This window comes from Melospiza melodia, chromosome 11, assembly GCF_035770615.1.
Source record: "Melospiza melodia melodia isolate bMelMel2 chromosome 11, bMelMel2.pri, whole genome shotgun sequence".
Taxonomy (NCBI): domain Eukaryota; kingdom Metazoa; phylum Chordata; class Aves; order Passeriformes; family Passerellidae; genus Melospiza; species Melospiza melodia.
This window is the reverse complement of record NC_086204.1, coordinates 28,124,161-28,137,938: the sequence shown is the minus strand read 5'-3', so window position 1 is coordinate 28,137,938 and position 13,778 is coordinate 28,124,161.

Genomic DNA, 13,778 nt, shown 5'->3' with positions numbered 1-13,778 from the left:
TCTGGTAGGACTGAGGAGAGCAAACAAGAGTTTTTATAGCATTCAGGATGAAGTATGAAACACACAAATTTCATATTTCTGCTGTCTCTTTTAAGTGACTGAAGTACTGCAGTTGAAGGCAGGAGATGCAATTTTCAAGTTCACCAAGGGAGCTTTTTTAAGATTTGTAAGTAAATAGTCTTGTAACCATGATCATGGTGATGTGAGAGAAAAGGTTTCAAGGGAGGGATAATTCCTTCCATTAGACTGACAAGGGGATTATGTATTTTTTCCAACTGTACTCATCTAATAAAACACACCCCTCTTTTTACAAACATATACACACAAATATAAAGTGCACACACAACACACACAGGCCTCTACACTAGAACACTATATATTTAAATACTGCTTAAATTGTTTCAAATGTATAGTTTTACATATAAGGTGGGATGCTGAAAATTTCAGGTTTTAATTTACATTTTAATTCATCCCTAATACTTTTCTCAAGTGCTTTGGAAAGGGTTTCTACTTTCTATTTTGCTTGTGTCTAACATAGAAAATGCCTTATATTCATCTGCCTCTTGGAGGGCACTTTTTTCTTAAATTCTTACTGAATACTCTTGTGCATCTGCCTGTATTGCTAAAGCATTTTCTTTTTTCTTTCTTGAACAGAAAAAAACTTGCCTTCCATAGTAAACATTTCCCTTTTAAAGTCAAAGAACATATAATAATTTTGTGTGGGCATATATAATAGTATACATAGTATCTTAATATATAAACTATAACAATATATTATTAATAATTAAAATATAATTTCAAACTATATCCCTTAGGAAAATACTGGTGTTACAAGCTTCTGATTTTCTGTAGAAACTTTCTATTGCAATTGCAATGCACTGTGGCACAGGAAGAGCAGATCTAGAAGTGCTGTTGAAAGAATTCAGTGCTATTCAGGGAGAATAGTGGTAAAGTGAAAAAAGCTAAGGTAGACCAGTAAAAATTCATCTGGATTTCCCACCTCCTGTACTTTGTGCTGCACTTCACAGCCTCCTGCTGTAAGAGTAAAAACATGGTACAAATTTCACTCTTAATGCATTTACTGTAGTGGAAATGTTGAGAGATTTTGAGGTGCATTCAAGGCAGTTCTGCAGTAAAAATGGCTCCTTTTACCTTTTGGTTTATCAAGTTTACCCTTTTGTATTGGTTAGGTTTGTTTTTTTCATTTTTTTTCCTTTAAACTTGAAATACAGAAATGCCAGGAAAGCAAAGCAAACAGCTGTTACAATCCTCTTTGTTCTTCAATTCTGTTTGTAGTCTCTAAAAGAGAACAATCCTGCAAGCTTGATGCTTTTTCCATATATTATGTAGGCTGTCAGAGCTTTTTTTTCCTGGTGTGATGTTTGTATCTCAATACCCTTGGCTGAAAAACAAGTTTCTCTGTAATAGTCTGTGTAAGCTATTTTACAACCATCCAGATATTCTCTGGTGAAGATCTTTATTTCTCCAGATCTTGGGAGCATTTGAAAGGGGAGCAGGATGATCACAAAGTGTGGTGATGGTAGAGGTGACAGGATGACTTTCCTGTCAGCATTACAGGGTGTTTTCATGAGGTTTCCTGTCCATATTGTAGAGTGTGGGTTAAACACTCACAGGAAGGACTGATATTAACAACTTGCACCTCATAAATACAGTTTTTCTGTAATACCTGCACAGGTGATGGTTCTAGCAGTTCTGTTGGAGATATTGGAGCTCACTAATTGGGAGATTTTAGCCAAGCTCCACAGAAACTCAGTAAAAAATCTGGAGCAGGAACTTTGGCATTCTGGGCCATTGCTTAGCTTAAAATGTTTGTGTGTGACCAAACTCACAGCAAATTGAAGTGCTGGGCTTTGGGTGATCTCTGCATTTATAATTTTGTCTCATTTCAAGGTCTGTCTGCAGCGTTTGGAGGTGCCTCTTTGTTCATGCTCCACTAGGTTACAGTTATCTGTTCTTAGTGTGGTTATTTCTTAGCTACTTTCTCTTATGCATAAACTGGTGGTTGTTTGCTTACTGCCCATCATCACTAAGGAGCTGATGCCTGCATCTCTTGACATGCTGATTATTTCATCTCAAAGAAGTTTGGTCTCAAATTTGTGTTTCCACAACAAAGGCAGGGATTGTTTTGTATATTTAATGTAAATAAAGATAAGATAAAGCCTTGTAAAAGTTGGTTACAATTCCACATTTTCCATGCCCCAGAGCTGCAGGTGTCTGCTGGAAACAGCAAGGGCTGCTGAGAGAGAAATGAGGAGAAGCAGAAGAGGCTCCTCACTGAGCTGAGGAGGAGATGGGGCTGGATGTTCTGTGATAACTTTATTGCTGGGGCTGACAATTGTTGGCAGGTCTGTAAGGAGAACTGACTGAGTGTCTCTGGTGTCGCTCACTGCTGCCTGCACACATTGCAGCCATGCAGGAAATGTGCTCTTTGATCTCCTGAAGCCCCAGGCTGTGTGCCAAAGCCAGGCCTAGCAGAATATTCCTGTTGAAGCAGCCTTGTTGTGCTTCAAGCCTGCTGCTCTTGGTTTGAGCTGGGGGCTCTTACCCTGATTTATGGACATATGCAGAGAATTGTTATCTCCAGCACATAAATTCATTATAACTATTAAACTAAGCTGAAATTGAACCTGTTGACCTGGAAGTGAATGGCTCCATAACATTTCATTAATCCTTTGAGATGTTTAATTCCTGCTAATTTGATATTTCAGATACAATCTTCTCTACAGATATAATGGCTTAATTAGTATACATTACATGATGTCTCTTCACAGTACAGCGTGTACAGTATTTATCCACTAGAAAAGTAATTCAGTAGAGCTCAATTATAATACATTGACTAGAGCATAAAAGTTGAAAAGAATATGTGCAGCAGTCATTATATTTTAAGCATAAACATTTTTCAAGCAGTCTTCTGTTTGTTGATATCTATTGCCCTCTAAAAATGATGGTCTTAAACATTTTGTTACAGCTTATTAAAATATTGACTGAGAGCACTTTTTGGTCATACCACCATAATCTATGTTATAGAAATCTATTTTCTAACATTCAGCTTGCAAATCTTTTTACTGAAGTCACCTGGTTCAGAGCAAGTCTGTGTGACAGTTCAGGACAGTGGTGCCAGCTGGGACTGCAGGGGACAAGCAAAGGGAAAGGTAATGGATCTTTGGAATGTGGTCATTTTTCTGCTTCCTTCCTGTAGAAAGTCACTGGAGGCACAGATGTGAGGAAGCTCTTGAGTAGTACCTGAATTTAGATCCAACCCAGCCACTCCCCCTCCGACCACTCTCTGCAATCTAAGACTTGAGTTAATTAAATTTATCTCTTTTTTCCTTCTAACATTGATCTATATTGTATATTTGAACTCTAGAGAATCGGAGCTCCTTGCTCCTACCTGGGATGCATTGTCAGATGTATGCCATGCATATCTGGAATGAGTAATGAAGGAGTGAGTGCAGAGGGAATAACGCAGTGTGAGTTTTCAGTCACCAGGTGGCGGCTGGGCTGCCCGAGCCGGGCTCAGGCAATGGATGCGACACCTGCGGCTTCAGTCCGGCTTCGGTAAATTATCCTGGCCATTTTCCCTCTATGTTAGCGGCAGTGATCCTCCCTAGAGTGAACTCGAAACATCAGGAGGAGAAAATGAGCGTATTAGGCTAGAGTGTTCTTATTTTCTTCTCTAGATTTCTCTTTTTAGAGGATGAAGGATAAGGAGAGAATAAGAGGTCAGCCAGACCCACTTGTTCAGGAAGGATGAAATGCGAGGACTCCGATTTTGTTCTCTGGTTTCGAAGCTCAGTGTTCTCCCTCTCCTCCCTCCCCCCTCCCCATTCCATCTGAGGTGTTTCTTGAACTGAGAGCCTGAAGGGCAGTAACTGATTTTGGCATTTCAAGGAGTTAAACATGTATCTCTTAGATTTCAGAGGCTGCCAGATATGTGAAGAGCATCTTTAAATTCTGAGCCTGGGGAAGGTTTCTATGTTTTGTTTAAGCACTTGAACAAAATGGCAGATGATCCTCAAAGTGCTCAAGGCCTCAGCTAGCACCCTGTCTGGTGGGGTTTTACCCTCTCCTTTGCTGTGTCCTCAGCTTTGTCACCTTCCCTTTCCTTTGATCATGCAGAGGAGGCTACACTGCTCTGTTTCATCATCTTTTCATCCAAAAAGCTAGAAGGAAACAAAACCCTTGAGAAGCAACAGGGTCTAATTTCCACTGTCTCAATGAGGCCTCTATTCTGTTCCCATTGAAATTGCTGGCAAAAGTCCCAGTAGTTAGATCTGGATTTCTCCCTCCTTAAAACAATATTCTTCCTTTTGTGTTTTATCCTCTACTTGTCAGAATCAGCTGTTTATGAGCTCCTGCACAGATGACATTTTATCTGCAGTCAGCAGGAAGGAGGCATGAATTAGGGCTTAGAAGAAAATCTTCAATAATTAGCCACTGAGGAAGGAAAACATCAAAAAAAAAAAAAAAAAGTACACAGATGGAATTGACTTATTTCATTTGACTGGGCTGGAAAGTTCAGCTGTAATGATAGTGGTTAAATTAATTATGTTGATTTGGTGACAAGGAAACTAGCATGTCCCCAAATGATGTGTATTATTTTTGGACCCAGATGAAGGAGCTGCACACTGTTGGTGATGTGTGTCAGAGTCACAGATATCAGGTATTCCTCATGTGGACTTTTCACCCCATGCTCCTTCAGGATGTGATTCATGATGGCACAATTTGATCACATACAACCCTTAAGGCAGAGTTTGGATAAGTGCAAGGCTTTAGTGGTTTCTCTGAAATCTTTATTATTGTGAATAACTGTGATGGACACAGTTTTGGATGCTGTAGTGGGTTGTGATCTCTGTCATGAAAAGACACATTTTGCTGCAGCTGAAATGTGCCCTGGGGCTGTGCTGAGAGTGCTGCCCATCTTCAGCAGTGAATGGCAGGAGTGTTTCTGCATCATCACTCCCACACCTGTTACAGCTCTGTTCTGCCTCAGCTGCAGCTTCGGTGACCAGAGGTGTTTGTAGGGATAGCAAACATCACACACATCACACACATCCCTGTATGGAATTAGAGAACTTCTGATGGTTGTCTTGGGGTGTAGAACTTAAATGTGCTTCAGCTTCAACTCCTTGTGGCTGTTTGGTCTCTCTTGTTGCTCTGGCAAACTGCTTTGTTAGTAACTTCTGACATGCTGACCTCTCATTCTTTGTTGTCAGCATTGTGTGAGTGAGGATCCCCTGAAATAACTTTTCCATGTGGCTGTGGAAGCCATTGACACTTGCAGACCTCTTGATTTTCTCTGTGAGCAGGTCCCAATCTGTCAGGCTATCCCTGAAGAAATCTCCATCTTAACTTTGTACTTGCAGTTTTGTCACTTTAATGTTTCATGGTGCCTGTGGGACATATATGTCAAGAGGCATCACATCTTGGAGGATGTTTCTGAATGGCCTTCATGACCTGATCCATCTAGGACTTTAGAAAGAGGATCTTGAATTTGATAGGGACAAAAAAAGACAGCCAGTAAAATGAGCACAGCATTAGCAGAGAGAAATATTCAAAAGGTTCTCATGCATTGATAACTGACAACACTTATCATTTTCCTGAACAATAACAGCTTTGGGTGTCTTTAAACTTTCCCTTTTATTCCCACTGAGGTGCAGTCAGGCTGTAACTGGTTACCAGTCAGACATGGGTGTGAAGGGAAGTGGGTGCTGATAAGCAGAAGGGTCACACCAAGATGCATAATAATAGCATAGTTATTTCTAGAGGGAAAAAAAAACCCCAACACATTATTTGTACCAGTTTTGCTTATTTTGGTCCACTAATGACACGCTTTTGCCATGTATAACTTTGTCTGTGTAGAAACACTCTGCTCTAATGGTTTACAAATTTTCATATGTCAAAAAAAATGTTCCTTACAGTCATTTGGACTTGGTGTAATTTTTATAGTGTGTGTACACAATTCTATCTCCTGGAATAAAACACATGTTTAATCCTCTGCTGCAGGAGCTGCAGGCACAGCTCTTCCTCTCTACCACTAGGCAGAGCTGCTTTGTGATCTCTGCCTTCCTCTGAGGCTTCCTCCTCCTAACCTTTTTTCTTATACCCTGCTTTTGTGCTTAAAACTTGGCTCCTTGTGAAAACTGTAAAGATAAATCCAGATTATTAGTCCATCTGATACTCTGTTCTGCCTCTGTTTCCAAATAACAAGAAAAGCTTTGACAGCTGAGAGCCCAGGTGAGCTGAGGTGACTTCACCCATGGCATGTGGCAGTGGCTGCAAGTAATGTGTGCCATCTTGAACTCTGCCTGCAGAGACTTTCACCCCAGGTGCTGAGGCACCAGTGGCTCTGAATGTGCAATCTATTAGCATCTTTCACTGTAGCTGTCTAATGAGTTGCAGGAATCCAGCCTGGAGGTCAGGGATGAAAGGTTTGTGTTGGAGCTGCTTAGTGAACCCGATTTCCCCATCTTTAGGTCAGAAAACTCCACCAAGAGAATGACCTTTGCCAGGTCACAGGGACTGATGGGCACCTTGGTCTGTGCAAATCCCAGTTCTGAAGCCAGTCTTGGAAGCAGAGAGGAATGATTTCATGTTTTCATTGATATTCTGTGTCTTTGTTAGTTTCCTAACCTAGGAAATCCTGCTTCTCTTAAAATTGTATTGAATACTATGGAATAGGACATTCTCAGGTTAGGGCTGATAGGTTTGGATTGCAGTACTTCCTGGAATTCATGTTTTTAATCTGCTCCAGTCCATCAGGATGACCTAGTGAAAAGGGAATAGGAAAAATGCAACAAAGAAACTGTCAATACTGAGACAATTTAATTACAGTATTTTGCTTCTACAAGAATTGCCTACATTGAGAATGCAGAAATAAAAAATCAACCCCCAAATCCTTGGCAAAATACAGCTTCCACAGGCTTCCTGATGCTTTAGACATTCTGGTGCAAAGGTATATCATGAAGCTGTGTGTGATTTATAGAAAGGAAAGAGAAAAATATAAAAAAGAGAAAAAGAGTCTATATCTGTAACTGTCATCCTCACAGGTGGGCTTCAAAAACCCAAAACTTGTCACCTAGGAAACTTAAAATCTTCCAGAATTCTCTCCTTTAGTATAAACATTTAAAAAAACACCTCAGTATTGTGATTATTTCAGTAAAATGTGTGGATTTGTACACTGTGCATAAAACACAAAGGTGAAGGGTTTGAGGTCTCTCCAAGCAGGAGGTTTGAGCTTTTTGCTCTTTCAAAACCAATTAGATTTTGGCCAAAGCTTTGTGGTAGAAGCAGAACCAAGTTCTCCACCCCTCTTCTTCTCATTTTATAGGTGCCATGTGGCTGGAGCTTTGTTCCCTCTACTTCCTTTGATTTACACTGTCATGTAGACAAATCAAAGCCTATCCTTTATTTATTGCAGCTAGCAAGAGTGTGCTATAGACTTAATTCAGGATATGGACTCAAATCCTTCCCTGGAGCAGAGTGGAGCACTTTGTCATTTGCAAACACTTGGAAGCACAGTGCTTCAGAGTTCCTGTAAACAAGAATAAATTCAAGGAAAATTTTGAATTACATGTGTACTTTGAATGAATACATTGGAATGAGAGTAGCACACAGCAAGACGAATCTATCCATCATGGGCATTTAGTGCAGAGCCTGGATTTGCTTTTCTTTGCTATTCACATGGATTCGATCAACATCGCACTTCTGTCATTCGCTAAATACATGGGCTCTGCTCGCCGGGACAGCAGCTCATCAGTTACCCAGTGAGCAGCCTGTCACAGGGCCTGCACAGGCCATTTGTTACTGTCACGTCCCCCCAGATCAGAATCTTCCCAGAGCCTGATCCACCAGGCCTTGGGAGCAGGCTAGCTGCACCTGAGAGCAGCCTTGCTGCTGTGAGAGGGATGCTGGGCCTGCTGGAATATATTGGAATCATCAAATACTGGAATCAAATACTGGAATCATCTACCCAGGGAGGTGGTGGAGCCACCACCCCTCGATGTGTTTAAAAAAGACTGGATGTGGCACTCGGTGCCATGATCTAGTTAAATTGTTAGAACATGGGTTGGACTCGATGATCTTAAAGGTCTCTTCCAACCTAGAAATTCTGTGATTCTGTGATTCTGTGCTGCAAGAGGTGCAGTTGGAAAGTCGGGCTCTCTCCAAGTTGGAGGGTAGGCACCAGCCTAGGGCTCTAGTTTTTGCCTTATTTTTCCATCAATATCCAAGAATAGTGGCACTCACTTCACTTTTTGGAATCCTCTCTCCTCAAAGTAGTTGTCTGCTGTGTTTTTTAGGATGATGCCTCAGGTTTTAGCTTTTGTATTTTTCAGATTCTGTGCTGCTTTAGTGTGTAAGTCTGGGCTTCATATTAGGGGATAGTCAGTTCTCTTCACAGAGCAGGGAGACAAAACAATTCCTTCTCTAGCTGGAGACCAAGAACAGCTGATCCAGATCTCAGACCCAAGAGCATAAACAACAGTGGACCAAAGACAGAAAAACAAGAAGGATGGGATTGCATGGGCTAAAGCTGTGATTGGACAATTAGCTCCAATATGAAAATGGAGCAGAACTTATAAAAGTGAGAGACCCTGTGACCTGTCGTCCATTTTTTGGTCATTTTAGGTTGTGCTGCCCAAGCTGTATCTATTTGACCTTTTAATAAATCCCTGCTTTATTCTTTAGCTCTGTCTAGTCTCTGTTCTAGGACAGCCTTCACAAGGCATCAAGGAGAGCTGCAGGAAAGGCATAGAAATCATGTTACAAACTTGGGCTGAGTGTAGGCAAACCCAGGCACAAGTGCTAGGAAAGCTGCACTACCTGGAGTGAATCCCTGCCCCAATGCCAGAGCTTTTGTCAAACCCTTTCAGATCCAAACCAGTTATGGTTGCAAATTATCATTCTGACTGTATTTAAGGAACTTACTAAGGTCTAGAAAAAAGTGCAGCTGAAGGCATAAAACAGTCTCAGGAAAGGATGTAAAGTCTTAGCTATCCAGAAGGCAGAAATAAGGAAGAAAATGGTGAGCAACAAAAAGCTGCACCTTGTAACTCATGCAGTTGTTTGGCATCTGAAAGGGTTTGACAGAGCTGTTCTTTTTTTTCTCCCCCCACTTCAGTGCTGTCAGCTCCAGCTGTGTTTCCTTGTGCTTTTCTTCTCAGTTCTTTGCAGAGAAGTTGAGGAGTTTCATAATGATGATGCTGGACAGCAAGGCAAAGTGTTAACATTATTTTAGTTTCCTGTATTCTAAAAAGTGCTGTAACATGGATCATGTCTTTGATCCCTAATCTAGACTGAGTTCTCTTTCATGTCTTTTTAAGATTATGGTTTATATTAAATGAGTAGCTAATACATTTAACTTCAACAGAGCAGGAATTGTGTCGTGGCTGCATGTAGTTCTAAGCCAAATTTTCCCAGGGATTTTGTAGTAAGGCCAGTTGCTATAGACTAAATGCTCTTTAGGACCTGCTAAAATAAGCCTGGTTATTTGGATTACAGATTTCCTGAAGATTATTGACATTATAGGCTTGGTAGAATATAATACTTCTTTGGGAGCATTTGTATTCTGTCACTGCAGTAATGAGTGTCAATAAACGAATTAGGGTGACCTAGGACATTTCAGTCATGTATGTCTCCATTCCTCCATTTTGTCACTATAGCAAACAGAGGGGAAATTTTAGTGAAATTTTAGTCCTGGAAGGCTGCTGATAAATCTCAGGTTCTTCAAAAAATTATAATAAAACATTTTTGTGTCTTGTACACCTGTTGCTGATTATTTAATTTAAGGTTTGTGATCATCTGGGGAATTGATGTCTACTTGCATTTTTGTTGCTATCACATATAGAAAAATAGTGAGCAATGGGTGCACTGCAGTGGGAGGGTGTCCATGGCTCTGCATCTACCTGCCTATGTCCTTTTTCCAGCTGGAGATTTTGCCTGGGCAGGCATTAACACCTCCAGATGTCTGGAGGAATGTCCAGAGCATCTCCTGAAATGTGGCTGCCAAAAAGCCAAGTTTTTCTTGTATTTCTTAGCCCTTGCTTAGGGCAGCTGCAGGATGTGCTTCACGAGTGCATCAGCACTGTTAGTCCCAGCAGCACAGGAACAGGCAGGGCTCTGTGAGGAATCCTTGCAGACATCCAGATGAAATCTGCTGCTTCCAAGGGAGAGCCTGTCACAGCCCAGCAGATCCCACAAGTGCAGGACTGTTCTGGTAATCAGACTGATAGTTCTTATCCTCAATTTTGTGCCATTACCCCTCAATAGCTCCCCTAAGGACTAAAACTTGCTTTTTGCTGTTGCACACCCTTCAGATACTTGATGATGATGCTGCATTTTCCCTTCCCCCTGCCTGCCCTGAATCCAGCCTTGATTCACACTGAATCCCAACACACCCATATCATTTATGCTTTCACATTTTAGTTTCCAGTGAGTTTGTAAACATCTTTCTTTGACAGTGCCAGGATACTCATAATAGTGTAGATTCTGTATCATTGAGTTGTTTCAGTGACATTTCCCACTTAGGAGGGAAATGCCAGACTTCCATGGTGTCTTTGCTTTTCACAGTTTAGGTCAAACCCTGCCTGCACACTAACATACTTGGCTGCATGTTAATTTTAGTTAATAGCTATTCAGTAAAACAATGCATCCAGCTCAAGATATATGGCACAAATTAAGCTGAATGCCCAAACAAATTTAGCAACAGCCCCTGGCCTCAGTGGGCTCTTTAAGTCCAGTGTAACATCCATTTACATTGTTTTATTTCTCTCTCAAACTGTAACTTGCTCCCTGTGGGGTTACATTGACTCAGTTTCATTTTCACATTGTACTGGCACCACGATAGTCTTGCATTTAAATAGTCTCATTTCATTTTGATATCATGATGTCACCTCCACAGAGATGTTTGGAGGCTGCCTGGAGGATTCAGAGCTAATGCCCAGGCAGGGCCATCAGCTGACACGTGGCTGTGCTGCACAGCAAGCTCAGCTTCCATTTCCCAGCCCAGCCTTTTCTCTGGTCTGATCTCAAAATGGATTTTTATATCCTTTGAGCCCAGTTCCCCCTGCCACTGGCAGAAAGTGTGTGTGTTTGGGAAATGTGGCCTCAGGGAAAGGTGATGGTTTTGGTCATGTGCAGCTCAGCAGTAGCTGGGACAGGACACAGGCAGGGCAGGTTCTCCTGCCTCTCTTAGGGGAATAAATCACACAGGACTCCATTTTCTTCATGGTGGGAAAAGGCCATTCTTTATTTACATTACTCCTTTTTATACAGTTTTACAGACCTCGTGTGGGACTCCAATTGGTCAGTAGCTATCTTACCAATTACTTTATTGGTTAGTAACAAGTTGTTATTCTGTATAGATTGGTCACTCAAACTCTCACTATGTATGTACAGTTGTTTTTGAGAGATAGTTTTCATTTTTCTATCTAATCTAACCTGTTCCTAACAGGTTACATAGATAGAGACAGGTTACATTTCTATCTAATGTAACCAGTTCCTCTTGTAACCTGTTTCTAACCTGTTTATAGGGGTGCAAGCTGGTTTTTTTTACACAGGATTGTTATGTTAACGAGCTGCTCACAACAGGATTGATTTCACATGGGAGCTTGCAACATGCTAGCTTGACTTAGAAGAAATGGCAGGCCAGCCAGAGCAGGGCTGATTTTATAAGGCTTTTCTTTATCATTTTTCTACCTTACTGCAACAAATCTTGCTCCATGGCTGGAGCTTTGTCTTGTCATGGTCAAAACTACCTGCAAAAATCCCATTTTGCAGGGAAGTGTGAGTCCATCCCCTAGATGCTGTGGAATGTGGGTGTCTCTGTCCTCTCACCTGGCTGTTGTGGAGCCAAGAACGAGCAGACATGAGTGAGCAGATGCCCTGAGGGCTCTGAGAAGCACACACAGAGTTCCTGCAGTGCCCTGTGTGCCCTGAATAGCTGGGTAACACAAAGCACTGCCAGCTGCAAATGTCAACATCCCAGTGGCAATCCCTGTACGTCTGTCTGCACTCAGCATTTCACAAACAACTCACAAATGCTGTCCTGCCACGTGGAAAATTGTGCTGCAGCACCCTCTCCCAGCTCAGCCTGAGCCACTGGGGAAGGAGGGATCAAGGTCCCACTGTCCATAGCCTGTCTCCAAGGGCAGGACACAGCTCTGTGACTTTATCCCACACCCTCAGCTCCAAAATGCCTCTTCAAGGCAGCAGCACAGCCTGTGCTTCAGGTCAAGGGTTTTTTATTTATAGAGCTGCTATTAAATCAGTCTAACACAGTCATGCAGTATTTATGGTAAGATTAGATACATGACTGCATCCAAGGCAAAGAGAGATTTTCACTTCTTGATGGAACATTCACTCTGAAAGGAAACCCTGGCTTTAATGTGTTTCTTTCCCTACTGCTATAAGATTTCCAGGGAAAAGTCAATCAAGCTCTTTGACTCCAAAGGTGAAGTCTTTGTGGTTAGTGTTTTTCTTTTAATTATTTTGTTTAAAAATAAATGAGTTCTGCAGCTTTTGAGCTGGAGGGTTGGTGGCTTGATTTTAATTCTCTCCAACAGCAGTGAGACTGCTTGGCGTGAACCTACAAAAGCAATTCTGAGAAGCTGCTGGGTTTAGGCATTTCTAGAATGATGCAAGAATAAGACCATTTGTTAGAGCTACCTCTGGGATCCAGTGCCTATGTGCATTTGTCAAAGGACACAATATTGAATGCTTCATTTTCCAAACACTGGGCTAAGATAAATTATATCTGGATGTTGAGCCTTCCTGATATAAATCAGTGGCATATCAATAATAGGATTCAGCTTTTAAAGTAAATGTGCTAAGATCCTAGTGGGAAATAGGCTGCATTTCATGGACTTGTGCAAGGAGTATTTTCAGTGGAGCCTGCTTTTTATTCTGGCCCATGGACTAATGGGAAAGTAAGTGCAGAGAGACACAAACTAAAAGGGCTTGGGATGATGCTTTGGAACAAGCCTGGCTGACTGATGAAGTACTGAGGGCATTCAGAAGCCCATGCAAGTGCTTTAAGATTAGAGATGAAGAAATGATGCTTTTGAAAGGTCACACAAGACTTGGAAGTTAAAGCAAATGGGGAAGGAAGACAAACAATATAAGGGACTGATTATTTGCTGCACTAGTCTTTAGCTTGAGAGGCCCAGGGTTAAATATTCTTCCAAGTCTTAAATTACAATTAGTTTGGTGGTTTGATTCCAGAATTCACTTTTCATGTCAGGCCCAAGTGCAGTTCTGAACTCTGTTTGTTATGACTGACATTTTATATTGATTTTAAAGTACTTTTCCTCACTTACAGGGTCCTCAGTAACACTTTCATGGACTGTCTTTCAAGGCTGACTTTTCCCTCATGCTTTCCAAAGAGTACCTGCTAATTCTCTATGACATTCTTATTAATCATAATCTGGAAATAGTAAAAGCTTGAGCTTCTTGCCCTGTGGCTTTAAAAACATCATTCTCCTTAATGAGAAAATACTGAATCTGCTTTTTCCTCATTGAATTAGAAAGTAAATTCTCCCAGGACTCTAAAACACAATATACAAGTTATTTAGGTATGGGAGCCAGGAATTGCTCAATTCCTAATTTATCCCTGACTCAGTTATCCAGGACACAGAGAAGAGTGGGATTATTTTACTTTCCATGTACACCACACATCAGCAGCAGGTGCACAGCTCCTCCACTGGCTTGATGTGATAAACATGCTAAAAGGGAGAACAGCAAATAAAGGGAAGAAAAAA